The 16,825-nt window shown below is 49.5% G+C and overlaps 1 protein-coding gene across 3 annotated transcripts in view; it reads left to right on the top strand.

Annotated features, from left to right (window-relative positions):
• Window positions 1-16,825, top strand: part of HNRNPH3 (heterogeneous nuclear ribonucleoprotein H3) — a 138,414-nt gene that overhangs the window by 15,873 nt on the left and 105,716 nt on the right. The gene's annotated exons all lie outside the window — the stretch shown is intronic.

Here is a 16,825-nt window from a genome sequence, read left to right as displayed (position 1 = left end):
TTACAAGTCAAACAATTCGGAATATTTGGTAATGTGCAAATGGCAGTCTTGCAGAAATTCTGTGTTCGAGGCATATGAGCTGCAGATTATACACTGTGCATAGATCGCCATCTGGTGTTGGGCCCGAATGTTTGCAGTTTGTTTTTCTTCTTGGACAATGTTTGGAAGTCACGAGTTCGGTGACTCCTCCTTCGGTCCATACTGCGCATGGGCCTCGGCTCCATCCTCAGATTGTTTTTTTTCCGCCATCGGGCTCGGATGTGATAATTCGTGCTCCGGCTTCGAACCTTTCCAGTTCGACCTTCGACGAAAAATCCTCGTCCATCGAGATTCTTCAGACGAAATAATCTTTATCTCTCTCTTCGGCACTTCCTCGATTCCAGGCAGTGGCCTTCGGGCCTACCTCGACTCCGGTCTCGGCCGATGGAAAGGACTCCCTTTAAGAAGTGCCCTAAATGTTGGTCTAAATTTCCCCACACCGATCTACATCAGGTGCCTCTCTCCCAAACACGAGGCCCGAGACTGCCCCGCCTGCAAGTCTTTTCGATTGAAAAAGACTATTCGGGATCGACGAGCTCGACACACCATGGCGCACTCATCGACCTCGGCTCCATCTGACATCTTCGGAGAAGACATCGGGGCTTCGGGACAGCAGCACACCGAATAGGAAGACAACCTCGTCAGCGCTTCCGAGGCCGACGACTCTGACGCGGAGGAGATCACACCGGCGCAGAGGGTCGTGAGTACTTTACCCCCTCCCACTCCCGCGCCCATACCGAAAGACTCCAGTTACACCTTTGCCCCCGGGCCTAGGCAAAACCAAACAAACCTCTTCCATCACCCCACCTTCGGGCCCGGTGAAGAGGCGGCATAAGTCTCCCGGCGGCTCGGGCTCGAGCCAGCCTACTAGCGGCGCCGAAAAACACCCTTTGGCACCGAAGAAAACCACACCAAGCTCCGTTCCGAAGCCATCGGTGTCGAACTTGGCCTCTCTGTGCCGACAAAACATAAATCCCTCGGCACCGACACTCCCGTGCCGAAGCCTGCCTCTGCACCGAACAAAAAATCAGAGGCCCCGAAAAAGCATGGCACAGATACCGAAGAAGCTGTCGGCCCCGAAAACATAGGCGCCGACAAATCAATCTGTGCCGGAGGAGCTATTCACGCCAGATCCTCGACAAAAAACTTTAGCAAAGGATCCAAAGACTGGACATTTGACTTTGTCTTCAAAGAAAAGACATTTAGACAAGCCAGCTCCTCCTCCACCGCCAAAACGGAAGGACTCTGCCACATCCCCTTTCAGAGTACCCTCCCCACCCCCTCCACCATCTCCGCCTCCACCTGCTTCCACCCTTGCCTCATCGCTCCCCATCCCCGTCTCCAGACCCTGACGACCAAGGGGATCCATACTATGATCCAACAGATGCCCCACAGGACCACACCCCTCCGGGAACCCCAGACCCATGGGAGGATTATCATAATCCAGACATCCCAGATGTGCCTCAGGATCTTTATCCATCCAGGCCATCTCCACCAGAGGACTCCCTGGGGTTCCACCACTTGGTACAACGGGCGGCACATTATCATGGGGTGGAGTTACACAGTGATCCAGTTGAGGAAGACTTCCTACTTGACACTTTTGACATCGCAGATAAATCTACTGCCATACTACCCATGCTTAAAGGGGTGAGTAAACATGCGGCAGAGGTTTTCAAAGACCCAGTCAGGGCTAGGGTCTTAAACCCCAGAATAGAGAACATATAAGGCAGCCCCCACAGATCCTGCCTATATTAAAGGACCTGCGCCCTTAGACTCATTAGTGGTATCCACAGCTAGGAAGCGGTCCAATTCTCAGCCATCGAGTGAGGCTCCACCACCCGATAAGGAGTCCAAGCTCCTAGATGCGTCAGGCAAACGCACTGCCTCGCAAGTTGCCAATATGTGGCGTATCGCCAACACTCTCGCTGCTGGCACGGTACGACAGAGCGCACTATGATGAGCTGGAGACTATCATGCACCATCTCCCAGAAAAATATAAAAATGGGGCTCATGAACTCATCCAAGAGGGAAAGATAATTACCAACACCTCTATTAAATATGCTCTAATAAATATGCACTTGACGCAGCAGACACAGCTTCCAGGGCTATAAACACCAGTGTTCTGCTTCGCCGCCACGCCTGGCTCAGAATCTCAGGCTTTAAGCCGGAGGTCCAAGCATCTATACTGAACCACCCTTTTGACCAACAACACTTATTTGGCCCAAAAGTAGACTAAGCCCTGGAAAAAATGGAAAAAGACAAGGATACGGCGAAGTCTATGGGAGCATTACAGTCCCACACTCCTAGACGCTCTTTTCGCCGCTCCTCCTTTCAAGGCACTGGCAGGGGTTACCCTACCGATAACGCCTCTACGTCCTACAAGTCCCCTCCTCAGACTACCTTCACAAAGGGCTATAAAAGAGGTGGATATAGAGGAAACCATAATAAAGGCAGGGGCAAAACCAATACCGCCCCTTCTGCCACACCGCCCACACCCAAACCCCCTCCCCCTTTCCCCCCCCCCCCATAATAACATCAGACAAATGGGTGACCCAAATTATGTGGTCCGGGTACTGTCTCGAACTAACATCCCCCCCCCCCCCAAAAAATATTCCACCCAGGCACCGTACAATGTCACAAGAACATACCACACTGCTGAAACAAGAGTTAATCTCCCTCCTGCAAAAGCAAGCTATAGAGCAGGTCCCCATCAATCAACAAAATTTAGGGGTCTACTCTCTGTACTTTCTGATACCAAAAAGAGACGAGACTCTACGGCCCATTCTAGACCTCCGGCCTCTAAATGCATACATACATTCAGACCATTTTCACATGGTAACTCTCCAAGTTCTCCCACTCCTCTGCCAGAACGACTTTCTCACTACACTGGACCTGAAAGACGCATACTTTCATATTCCAATACACCCTTCCCACTGAAAGTACCTCAGATTTGTAGTGGACGGCCAACATTATCAGTTCAAGATTCTCCCCTTCGGGGTCACAACCGCACCATGAGTGTTTACCAAATGCCTAGCAGTAGTGGCGGCACACCTCCGAAGACAACACATTCATGTCTTCCCTTACTTGGACGACTGGCTAATAAAAGCCACGTCCTACGACCAATGTGTGCAACATACAAACACTACCATCCAACTACTCCACCAGCTAGGTTTCACCGTGAACCACCGAAAGTCCCAGCTGATACCGTCTCACACAAAGCAATACCTCGGTGCCACTATAGACACCTCAAAAGCTATAGCCTATCCCAATTCAGCCAGAATCGCAAGCATACAAGTCTTGCGCCAAAGATTCATTCTTCAGCGCACTCTCCCAGCAAGAGTGTTTATGAAGCTAATAGGGATGATGGCATCTTGCATCTTCATAGTGCCTCATGCAAGACTCCACATGCGTCCACTCCAAGAGTGCATAGCACGCCAGTGGAACCAGGCCCAGGGGCAACTGACGGATCTGGTGTTGGTGGACGGTCGCACCCATCGCTCTCTGCAGTGGTGGAACACCACAAACCTTTCCAAAGGGCGACCGTTCCTGGACCCGGTTCCTCAGGTAATTCTAACAACGGACGCATCGCTCTCCGGCTGGGGAGCGCATCTATTACACCTCACAGTGCAAGGTATATGGACGCTACAACAAAAGTTACTCCACCTAAACCATCTGGAGTTATTGGCTATCTTTCTAGCCCTGAAATCATTTCAGAAACAAATCTCAGCCAAAGCAGTCCTCATTCGCACAGACAATGACTGCAATGTACTACATTCAAAAACAGGGGGGGGGGGGGGGACAGACACACACTCTCCACAGCTCTCTCGGTTAGCTCAGAGCATATGGAGATGGGCAATCCCACAAAGTCTCTCTCCTGGCACAACACGTCCCAGGGATACAAAACACCATGGTCTGCTCAGCAGACAAGCGCAGCAAATGCACGAATGGGAACTGCATCCACAAGTTCTTCACCCATTCTTTCACAAGTGGGGGCATCCTCAGACCACTTCGCCACCCACGAAAACAAAAAATGCCCAAGCTTCGCCGCCAGATACCCACACCCATTGTCCAAAGGCAATGCGATATGGATCAACTGGTCAGGCAAATTTGCATACGCTTTTCCACCTCTCCCGCTAATTCCATTAGTGGTAAGGAAGCTACAACAGCACTCCCTCACACTCATTCTGGTAGCTCCAACGTGGGCCAGGCAGTCGTGGTACACCACACTACTACAGCTCTCAGTGGTACCACACCAAAAACTACACCTGTCCCCATGCCTCTTAACCCAGAACCATGGAGAAATCAGGCACCCGGACCCAGCTCAGCTCAACCTGGCGACCTGGCTCCTGAAATCTTAGAATTTGGATACCTTAACCTTCCCCCTGATTGCATGAACATTATCAGGGAAGCCAGACGTCCTACCACTCGAGCATGCTATGCCGGAAAGTGGAAGATTTGTTGTTTACTGCCGTAACAATACAATCGACCCTTTAGATGTATCCATACAGCACATCATATGCTACCTACTCCATCTACAAAGGTGTAACCTGGCATACTCATCCATCCGTTTACACCTAGCAGCGATTGCTGCGTACCTGCAAAACAGACAGCATTTATCACTTTTCAGAGTGCCTGCTATTAAAGCTTTCATGGAAGGCCTTAAAAGAGTAATTCCACCCAGAGTACCACCTTCACCCGTGTGGAATCTAAACGTAGTTCTTACAAGGCTGATGGGTCCGCCTTTTGAACCAATGCATAAATGTGAGCTACAGTTCCTTACTTGGAAAACAGCTTTCCTCGTAGCTATCACTTCCCTTAGAAGGGTTAGTGAAATACAAGCGTTCACTACACAAGAACCTTATCTACAGATGCATCACATTAGGGTGATACTTCGCACAAATCCAAAATTTCTGCCCTAGGTCATTTCCCCCTTCCATCTCAATCAATCGGTGGAATTACCAGTTTTTTTCTCGCAACCTCAATCTGTTGCGGAAAGGGCTCTACATACACTTGATGTTAAAAGGGCTTTGCTTTACTATATACAAAGAACACAATCTTTTAGAAAGACCAAACAGCTGTTTGTCTCGTTCTCTCCACCACATAAAGGCAACCCCATCTCAAAATCAGGGATAGCTAGGTGCATTGTAAAGTGCATACAAATTTGCTATCATAAAGCAAAAAAGAACATTATCTGTTCCACCTAAAGCCCACTCTACAAGGAAAAATAGGGGCTTCTATGGCGTTTCTAGGGAACATAACCTTAGATGACATCTGCAAAGCAGCCACATGGTCAACACCGCACACCTTCACAAAACATTACTGTGTAGATGTGCATGCCAAACAACAAGCTAGTGTGGGCCAGGCTGTACTGAAGACACTGTTTCAAACCACTGCAACGGATACCGGTGGTCGCCGCTAGGGTTGGGTACTGCTATATAATCTATGCACAGTGTATAATCTGCAGCTCATATGCCTCGAACGGAATATGCTACTTACCAGTATGCATCTGTTCTTGGCATGTAGAGCTGCAGATCTATACACGCCCACCGCCTCCTCGGCTACCTGTATCCGTTCCAGTCTATCTTATTTAGATACAACAACACACATGGGTTTCTTTACTATTATCACTACGCTCAATCTTTTCCCTGCTGGCGAAAAACAATCTGAGGATGGAGCTGAAGCCCATGCGCAGTACGGACCGAAGGAGGAGTCGCCGAACTCGTGACTTCCAAACATTGTCCAAGAAGAAAAACAAACTGCAAACATCCGGGCCCAACACCAGATGGCGATCTATGCACAGTATATAGATCTGCAGCTCTACATGCCAAGAACAGATGCATACTGGTAAGTAGCATATTCCTTCTAGACGTACCCTATATAGTTTTAAAACATTGTCTGAGAAATTCTGTGGCAATTTCCATATAAAATCTGCTGATTGCATATGACCATTTACTGCTACTTTAGTGATGTATTTATTAAAAGTGAGTTTTAAAACCTGATTTGAGAACATTCATGCTTCTGCACTGACAATGGGGATAAACTGAGGCGAGTCAGCGGTCACGTATCCTATGTAGTTAGACTTGTATTCTCTATGGAGCACAAGTTTAGTCTATTAAATCAAACACTTTTTCTGTACAGCTAACCTGCTGAACACGCATAGGTGCTCTCATATGTGATAAAGAAAATGACATCTTGCTGAATTAAAAATCTTGCCCAGGATCACATCATTTGAAACTAGTTTATGGGTCAGAACATTATAATTCTGTCTAGTAGATTATTTAAATCTGACCTGCAGGTCCAGTAATATTTTTAGGATTTTTTGAGACCTTGCAGAGTCGATTTGTTTTGACTGCTGCCCCTAACATGCCTCACCTTTCGGGCCTGTCTTCAGCTCCATCGCTGTCACCAGAACACTGAAGCGGACTGCAAGGCCTGCCGGTCCTTCCTAGCTAAGAAAACCCTTTGAGGCCCATAGGCGTTTCTGCTCAATTCTGTAGGAACATCAAGGAGACTTTGCATCTTGGGCTGTGGGAAGGTGTTCTCCATTGTGGGCAGTTACTCTGACCTCTAGGTCGACCTAGAAATTCCAGCTTGGCAAACCAGGAGTACAGAACCCTGTCACTAAACACCACAACGATCATCCAAAAAAAAAAAACACTCCGCCCATCTGGAACAGACAGAGGACTCCGCCCATCTGGAACAGACAGAGGCCCTTTGTCCAATGTTGCCTTCTGGCCATGATCTTGCGCAGAGCAACTGGTTTAGACGTCTGTGCTCCGGCTCTGTGCCGAAACACCAACCAAAGCGTGTAGTCCTTCCATGCCTGCCACCTCCTCAGTGCTGAACCGAACGTCCTAGTTGCCTGCCACTGTGTCAAGTGTCTCTTTGGTACCAAACTGAGCTGGACCCGAAACCTTCAATGCCCATACTCTATAGACTCTAGGAACAAGAATTCGATGCCAAACAAAAGGCAGTTCACCTCCAACCTCGCACTGGCTGGATCCTTGCCACAGCCTCCGCTCTCACTCCAAAAAGAATAGATCCACCAGTGGCAACAAAACCCTAGAAGAAAGCTACAAAGCCACCAGCCCTGTGCCATCACCTTCGCCATCCCCACCAGCCTCACCTTCTCCAGAAAACTCCTTGGGAATTTCACCTTCAAGATCTTCTCATTATGACCCAATTGGTATGGCAGGGGACACCTTTGAAACACCACCATAGATTGACCTCTGGGACAATTATAACCTTGAACATCCAGGGAACCTGACCCAGATCTGGATCCCGTCCTAGTGATTCAGGATCCTTTCAGGAGCTCTTAGGCAGAGAGGCAACATTCCATGACTTTAAGCTCCATAAAGAGGATAAAGTATTTTCTAATTGAACGTTTCCACCACTTATATGGCTACATTATCTCCTTAAGCTAAAGGGCATGCTCTGACACAAGGATTTTTTTTAAAGACCCTGTTAGGGGTTTTAAAAGAAACTTAAACCAACAAATGAATAGCAGGGTGTTCGCTTTAAGCCCACTGAAGTATACTAAAGTATACAATAAGTTGTACGCTTGCTCTCTACCTTAAAGTATAAGGTCTCACCATCTGAATCCTGTACTTTGGGGGCCATTTATCAGCTTGTCATTGTGAGTAGTTGGCCTGGTATATGCTGTCCACTAATTAAAGTGGGCACCTTGCACCAGTCCAAACGACCCTTCCGATGTACGAGGTCAAAGATAACCTTTAGAAAGCTATCCTAGTGGTAGATGTGGAGAGCAGCCTCCAGGCTTAGTCTTGAAGGAATGTAAAGCAGCTTGTTTTACCAGAATATCATGTATATTGACTAAATGAAAGGAGAACCATAGTTGTATTAAAATATATATTTATCAATATAACACTCTTGTATCCTTTACACGAGGATAGAACACAATACGAGATCAATACAACAGTTGTAAGTAGCACAATACAGTGGGCTCCAGGGGGAGACCAAACAATATACTAAAATAGTAGTATTCCAATTACGCCTTGGATCAAGACAGTCTTGAGCACGTAGAATCGCTGGGACCCCAAGGTGAGTAGACGGGGACCCCACGGAGGACGGGTGCTGTGTGGGAACGCTACCGCGGGCTTCATACCATTCTATGGGAAAGTCATGGTTGCAGTTAAAGTTTAAGGACCCTTCTAGGAGGACTTGAGAGGTTGGAGAGCTGCTCCACCCGTGGTTACCAGAGTTACCGATCCCAGAGGTCTGCATAGGTCTGGAGCGGTGTCGTAAACCCTCGTTCTCAGTGGAGTGCTGTGAAGTACTGCTGTCGTGAAGGTAAAGAGGGTCTGGAGGAATTCAAGCCTGGATTCAGGAAGGAAGGAACCTGAAAGCAGAGGGGATAGTCTTGGTCACTTCAGAGTGACCAGGGGCTCGGTAGCCGAATGCCCACTGATGTCTGGTGCTTCAGGTGCGCAGAAGGGATGCTTAACTCTGCAGCCAAGAGGACCAGGCGACATCGAGGACGACCTGGAGCCAGAGGTGAGCTGTCACAAGAAGAATGTAGAGGGGTTCGTGTCTGGCTGGAGCACCAACAAGCCTGGTCAACAAAAGCAACCCAATCAGAAAGGTCAAGCAGGTTACGGTGTGGACCAGCAAGGTCCAAGAGACTTGTCAAGCAATGGAGTTTGGGGCATGTCTGGATCAACAGAAATCAAGGTGACCCACAGGCCGAAAGACCTGGAGTCGTGAGGGGACCTTTAGCAAGATTGCAAACAACCAGCCCACAGAGCACTCTGTGCAAGGAGGCTGGAGTTCTTTGGTGCAAATACTGCTCCACGTCAGGACTACAGAGTCCGATGCACAAGCTCTGGAATCTCCAACATACATATGAAACTGCAAATATGAGGTGCAGAGGGGTTCAGGTTATGCAGTCCCCACGAGGGATACTGGCCTCAAACTTGCTGAGGGGGCAGATCGACCTCGGGGACCTTTGAAACCCCATCTCCTGTGTTGCTGAAATCTTCAGGGTCCTCAGGAGCAGCAGACTAGTTAGTTGTGTTAAGGTGACTGCAGTTGCAGGGGAGTGACTCCTTCACTCCAAGGGAGATTCTTCGGTTGTCCTTGGTGCACCACAGGTCCTGCGTGGAGCAAGGGCACAAAGCTTTGGACGGAGAAGCAAACTTAAGTCGGGCCCAGTCAAAGTCCAGAGTGTCCAGACGGTCGAAGGTCAGTGATTTCTTCTTGTAGAATCTTGTCCACGTAAAATCTAAAGCCTTACAGCCAGGTAAGCCCTTTTGTACCCACGGGAGAAGGTTGGACAGATTCGGGGGACCCTCCTAGTGGAGGGTCAGGACAGAGGGGTGGTTCACCCAGGTTTTGTCCAGTTTCATGCCAGAGCAGGAGCCAATGGCTCCCAGAACTGGTTTGAGCTGGACTATGCACAAGGACACCAAATGTGGCCCCAGTGCAGACTTTCAGGCACTCTGAGTGCACCCACCCAGCCCCAATACACTAAATCCTGTCTGTAAGGTGGTTGACACCTTCCTGTGACAGGATGCCTATTGTGCCACCTTCCTCTGCTTGAGATGGGCTCAGCAGCAAGAGGGCAGAAATGTCTGGTCGGCAGCATCCATTTTGTGCTGGCCAGGTTGAGGAGGCTGGCACTGGTTAGACCAGTGAGCCCCCCCAAACACACACCGGGTTCTGGTGTGTAGGTATGATTCCAAGGTGTTTGATACCAAACACAATATGTTTCTATGCAGCCGTTTCGAGATGGCATTTACAGAGGTTATAATGCACCTCTACCTAGATGTCCGGCTGAGTCAACAACCCAGGAGAATGGTCTCCTAAAGCTGCAGAGAGGCTATACTCGTGCAGGGGCACCCTCTCACTAAAAACCCAGCACCCTGCCTTCAGGATTGAGGCCTGCTATAGGGTTGTTTTTTTTTTTTTATTAAAGTGTAGTGAACCTATATTTAAAGTGGGGCAAGCACCATCTCTCTCAGGCTGCTGTAGCAGACCTGTAGTTCCATTTTGCATGGCCTCTCATGGGTGGCATAATGCATGCTTCAGCCCATGGAGGCCTCTGGGGTACCTATGCCCTGGGTACATGGGTACCATATACTAGGGACTGATCAGGGCACCTCAGTATCCAATCTGGTGGGTACCAAAGTACATCTTGTAGGAAAGTGGCTCTATATACTGTTCCCAAATAGGTATAGTGTGTACAGAGTCCCCAGAGGTTTGGCAGAGGTTAAAGTTAGATATAACCTTACTCTCGTGGTAGCTTGGTCAAGCAGTAAGGCAGTATCCGAGGACAGTGTAAAGCATTTGTTGTACAGTCAGCAAATGGTTTCACACACAAGAACTGAACTCTAGGCCAATGGTTTGTATATAAATATATGGTTTTATTTTTAGAACCAACAATAGGTATCAAAATATGCTTTCTCAAAATGAGATCCTTTAGTTAAATACTTTGCAAGAGGCAATTGACTTGGAATGCAATAGTTTGTTGCAATAGGCAACACAATTTCAAACACAATAATGCATTGAGCTCAATGGGAATTTTAACTTGTATGCAATTAATTACTTTTCTAACTCCAGGACTGGATCCTAGATTCAGTCCTGGGACAGTTCTTGGAAACAAGTGAGTAAATACGTTTTAGTTACTGTTGTGATTTTTAAGCAATATTTTGCTATTATAAAAGTTGACACTTGGAAACTTTTGCTAATCAAATTACCAATGTTATCCTATTGAAGGAAATTCATTTAGTAGTTAAGTTGGGTTATGGTTACTTTTTCTAGGTCAGTGTTGGATCCTGGATCCAGCACTAGTGTACCACCTGTAAGCAGTTGAGAAACTGTGTTTAAGTTATACAGGCGATTTTTAAGTTAATATTTATAAGTTTGCAAAATCGACACTAAAAAAATTTCACAGAAGTCAATGGTTTCCTATGGAAGAAAGTTAAAGTTACGGGTGAAGTATGTTCTCGTTACTTTTGTAATCCAGTGCTGGGCTCCTAGGCTCAGTACTGGGGCATCTATCCAAAACAGCTAAGTAATTGTGTTTCCAGTTAGTACAGCTTTTAACGAATATTTGTAGCTTGCAAAAATCGGCAGAAGAAATTTCACAAACAGTCAATAGTTTTCTATGGGAGAAAATTGAGTTAGTGGTAAGTACGGTCGTAAGTACTTTTCAGGGTCAGTGCTGGGCACCAAGATCCAGCACTGGGATCTCTCCTAATCGCAGGTGAGTATTTACGTTTTCGTTACTCGGTTGATTTTAGGTGAATATTTTAAAGTTTAGAAACTCATCACTTGGAAGAATTTTCAAGTGAAACCAGTCGATGTTAGCTTATGGAAGGAAAGTGAGTTATCTGCTTTTGGGTAAGTACTCGACTGGCAGAGTGAAGGTTCTGGGCACACTCTGGTCTCCCATGGTCAGGTAAGTACAGTTGTTACACCCTCAGCGGCACAGGGGCAGCCGGGTGCAGAGTGAGTTAGCCCAATGTTATCCTATGGGAGGCAGTGGGGGCCCTCAGTTGGTGGCTGCTGACTAGCAGGCCACGCGGCTGTGGGAGCTGGGCTCCTGGTCACTTGCTCAGGGCAAATGGGGAAGTAGGTAGGAGTAGAAGTTACACTGCCAGGGCCACTCGGGCAGCTGGGTGCTTTTGAGCCTTCGGGCACTCAATGGATTTCAATGGGAAAACTCCAGGACAAAGGCTGCAAGCTCTGGGACGAAGATTCTTCGTCTGCCACCAGCACTTTGAGACGTAAGTTGGGTAGTTGGAGGATAGGTAGGTACCCAGGAGTCAGGCACAGGGGGCCGCTGGGTGCAAGGGTGCCTTTTGATGTCGGGGAAATCTTGCCCTCTGTTGATTGCGGTTGGGGGGGGGGGGTGTCCCTGGTTCTGAGGCTGCAGGTGTCGGGAGCGTCTAGGTGGGTCCTTGGGTGCTGGATTCGAGGTCAATCGCCGGGGGACTTCCTCGGGGTCTTTGTCCCCTCCGGCACAGGCCAGGCTTGGCGGGTGCAGTGTTTGCAGGGTTCTCTGTTCCGGGCTGATGCCAGGGGTTTGAAACTTGCTTTGAGCAAAGCCGGTGCTCAGTCACAAGGTAGCCCAAGTCCTCCGGGGTTTGTGATGTTGCTGGCTGGAGGAGGTGCTTGGATTTAGCAGGAGCAAGTTCGAGGGTCGACAGGCTGGTAGGGCTGGGGCCAAAGCAGTTGGTGTCTTCCTCTTAGCAGCTGCACGGCAGGTCGTCTTGTTCTTTGCTAGTTTAGAATCTGGAATCTAAGGTAAGAAGGTTCAGAGTGCCCCTAAATACTAAATGTAGGGTTGTTACAGGTAGGTAAAGGGCAGGGACCACTGGGTCCCTGTTCCTGGGGTGGGTACAACCCTATCCTGCCACTCTGCGGTGGGGGGGGCAGGGGGCCTAGTCTTGATTGGGTAGGGCTCCCCATCTTCAAGATGGCGAGAGCCTGGAGATGTGCTTCACCTCGCTTCCCCCCCACCTGAGGTGTGGGGTTGGCAGGGCTGTCCCACCCCTTTTCCTTCCTTGGGGTTTCCAGCCAGTCTTCCAGCCAGAGTGGGGGTCAGAACTGGTGGGGGCCAGCAAGTGGCCTGGAGAAGCCAACAAAGGCGGCATGCCTTTGAAGCTTCCCCCTGCCCATCCTGGGGGAGGAAATCTAGCACCTCGCCCAGGATGTGCATTGTTGCAGGCCCCGGAGAGCGTGGGCTCTCCACCCAGGGGACCAGCAACATGTCTGCTGTGTGGCAGCCTTGGCAGCCTCAGAGCTGAGGTGGAATTTAGGTTCGGTTTCAGGGGGCATCTCTAAGATGCCCTCTGTGGTGCTTTGTACGTTAAATCCCACACTGGCATCAGTGCAGGTTTAATGTGCGGAGAGGTTTGAAACCAAACTTCTCAGTCTTCAGTGTTTCCATTATGGTGCTGTGGAGTTCATGTTTGACGAGCTCTCAGCGCCATGTACTCTCAAATGGCAGCACTGCACTTACAGGGCCCAGGAATGGACCTGGGTACTGAAGGGGCACAGGGCTCATCCTCCTGTGCCCACCACTGGCATAGGGCACCCAGCTAGAGGGGCAGTGTAGGTGGTGGGCATGGCACACAGGGATGTGGGCCAGGTCGACTCCTTGTTTTGTCTTGTACCCAGACACTCAGCCTGTAAGGGCAGTGTGTCTGTCAAGGTACAGGGCCTCTAAGGGTGGCACAATGAGTGCTGCAGCCCTTAAAAGCCTTCCCTGGTCACAAGGCCCTGGGTACCTAGGGTACCATTTACCAGTGGCTGACATGTGGCCAGGGTTTGCCAATTTTAGGTTTGAGATTTTTAGGGAAGGAACGTGTAGGCCCTGGGCACCTGATTGGCAGGAGTCCAGGGCACACTCAATACATTCAGCAATTCAGCAAAAAGTGGGGGGAAACCAAGGAAGAAAGATGGCACTTTCTCACAAGCAGTTTTCTATCATGTCCTTTGGTTTTCAGGACGCCCCTGCCTCCTTCCAAAGGTTGGTGAATCGAGTCTTTGCTGGATTGGAGGCCTTTAGTGCAGCATATCTAGATGATATTGCGGTCTTTAGCTCCACCTCCCAGGATCCTCTGATCCACCTGGGGAAGATTTTAAAAGGTCTGCAAACTGCACGCCGAACTAAAAAGGCATCCAAATGCTAGATGGGGCAGGTAACAGTTGTATACAGGCCACAATGTTGATGGTGGCCAAGTGCAACCCTTACAACTGTAGATCCAGGCCATCCTGGACTGAGAAGCTCGACCGACCCAGGGCATTCCTTGGCTTGACTAGGTACTACAGGAGGTTTGTGAAGGAGGCAAAACACCCCTGCCTCCTTCCAAAGGTTGGTGAATCAAGTCCTTGCTTGGTTGGAGGCCTTTAGTGCAGCATATCTAGAGGACACCCTGTGAGAAAGTGCCATCTTTCTTGCATGGTATGCCCCCACTTTTTGCTAAATTGCTGAATGTACTTCGATTGAGTGTACCCTGGGTTCCTGCCAATCAGGTGCCCAGGGCCTATGTTCCTTCCTTAAACCACACAAACTCCAAATTGGCAAACCCTAGCCACATGTCAGCCCCTAGTAAATGGTACCCTAGGTACCCAGGGCCTTGTGACCAGGGAAGGCCTCTAAGGGCTGCAGCACTCATTGTGCCACCCTCAGAGGCCCTGTACCCTTACACACACACACTGCCCTTGCAGGCTGAGTGTCTGGGTGCAGGACAAAACAAAGAGTCGACATGGCACACATCACTGTGTACCATGCCCATCACCTACACTGCCAAGGCATGTCAGCCACCCCTCTAGCTGGGTGCATTACGCCTATGGTGTGGGCACAGGAGCAGGAGCCCTGTGCCCCTACAGTACCCGGGTCCATTCCTGGGCACTGTAAGTGCAGTGCTGTCTTTTAAGAATACATGGTGCTGAGAGCTTGTCAAACACGAGCTCCACAGCACCATATTGGCAACACTGAAGCCTGGGAAGTTTGGTATCAAACTTCTCAGCACATTGAACCCACACTGATGCCAGTGTAGGATTTAATGTACTAAGCACCCCAGAGGGCATCTTAGAAGATACCCCCTTACAGCTAACTTGCAATCCACGTCTGCTCTGAGGCTGCCCAGGCTGCCACACAGCAGACACGTTGCTGGACCCCTGGGTGGGAGAGCCCCTGCTCTCCCGGGCCTGCAACAATGCACATCCTGGGTGAGGTGAGAAATCTCCTCCCCCAGGATGAGCAAAGGGAAGCTTCAAAGGCATGCCGCCAGTTGGAGTTTCCCCAGGCCACTGCAACCCCCCACTCTGGCGGGAAGCTTGGCCGGAAACCCCATACAAGGACAGGGGATGTGCCAGCCTGCCCACCCCACCCCTCAGGTGGGGGAGGCGAGGTGAAGCACATCTCCGGGCTCTCGCCATCTTGAGGATGGGGGGCCCTACCCTATCAGGATTAGGCTACTGCCCCCCTCCCACAGGAGAGAGGCAGGATAGGGGGTGTACCCACCCCGGGACAAGGACCCATTGGTCCCTGGCCTTCACCTACCTGTAACGCCCCTAAATCTAGTATTTAGGGGCCCCCTGAACCTTCCTTCCTCAGATTCCAGATAGAAAAACGGCAAGAAGAACAAAGACCTGCCCTGCAGCTGCTAAAAAGAGAAGAAGACACCAACTGCTTTGGCCCCAGCCCTACCGGCCTGTCTACTCTCGAACCTGCACCAGCGCGGCATCCCACGTGGCCAGCAACCTCACCAACCCCGGAGGACCTGGCTACCTTTTAGCTCTAAGCCCCTGGGACTCCCACGAGTAGAGGCTCTACTCAAGAAACCTACTTGCTATCCCTGGCACCAGCCCGGGACCGCGGACCCAACACACTCTGCACCAGCCAAGCCTGGCCAGTGCCGGAGTGGACAAAGACCCAGAGGACGACCCCACGGCGACTGTGACCCAGAGTCCGGCACCCAAGGACCCCCCTCGACATCCCGGAAGAAGCCTGCAGCCTCAGAACCAAGTGCCACCCCAGCCGCGATCAACCAGAGGGTAAGATTCCCGACGTCAAAAGGCACCACTGCACCCGGCGCCCTGCGACCCCCTGTGCCCAATCCCGGGGTACCCACCTAACCTACAACTACCCAACTTACCTCTCGAAGTGGTGGTGGCACCTGAAACATCCTCGTCCCCGAGCCTGCAGCCTCTTTCCAAACCGGAACATTCCCATTGATTTCCATTGAGCGCCCTAAGGCTCAAAAGCACCCTGCACCCAGCCGCCCGAGTGGCCCTGGCAGTGCCCTCTCTACACTAACCTACTTCCCCACTTGCCCTGAGTAAGTGACCAGGAGCCCAGCTCCCACAGCCGCGTGGCTTGCTAGACACAGCCACCAACCAAGGCCCCCCTATCCCTCATAGGATAACATTGGGCCCAACTCTCTCTGCACCCGGCCGTCCTGAAACCGCTGAGGGTGAACCAACTGTACCTACCTGACACTGGGGGACCCCTGAGTCCATGCCCGGAATTTCAACACTACCAGTCGAGTACTTACCCTTAAACCGCTAACTTCATTTTTCTCATAGGGTAACATTGACTGGCTTTTTCTTCAAAAATCTTCTAAGTGTGAACTTTTCAAAACTGCAAAAATTCACCAAAAATCAGCCAAGTGACAAAAACGAATTTACTCACCTGCTCCTAGGTGAGCTCCCAGTGCTGGATCTTGGTGCCCAGCCCTGACTCTGAAAAGTGTTCAACTATACTTACTTCTAACTCATTTTTCTCCCATAGGAAACCATTGTCTGCTTTTCTGTGAAATTTCTTCTAAGTGTCTACTTTTGCAAATTTGAAATTCTTTTAAAATCGTACCATTTCTGCAAACGAAATTACTTACCTGCTTTTGATAAGGACCCCAGTCCTGGGTCTTGGTACCCAGTCCTGGATTACTAAAGTAACGATAAAGTACTCTACCTGCAATTTGAATGTCTTGCCATAGAGATCCATTGAATGTTTTCTGTGAAATATTTTCTAAGTGCTAACTTTTGAAATAGCTAAATATTATTTAAAAATCATTACAGTTATTAAGTCGACTTTCATCACTTGATTCTGAATACTGACCCCAGGCTGGTTCTAGGATCCAGACCTGGAATTCCAAAAGTAATCTGAAAAGTAATTTATTACAAATAACCTGAATTTACCATTGAGCTCAATGCATTGTTATGTTTAGGAAATAGGATTGTTTATTGCAACCAACTGTGACTGTTTACACAAATTTATTGCTTGAAACAAAAGTATTTATATTCAACCTCTCAT

Source organism: Triturus cristatus, chromosome 1_2 (genome assembly GCF_964204655.1).
Source record: "Triturus cristatus chromosome 1_2, aTriCri1.1, whole genome shotgun sequence".
Lineage (NCBI taxonomy): Eukaryota > Metazoa > Chordata > Amphibia > Caudata > Salamandridae > Triturus > Triturus cristatus.
Note: the sequence above shows the minus strand (reverse complement) of the source record. Positions and strands in the feature narration are given on the sequence as shown.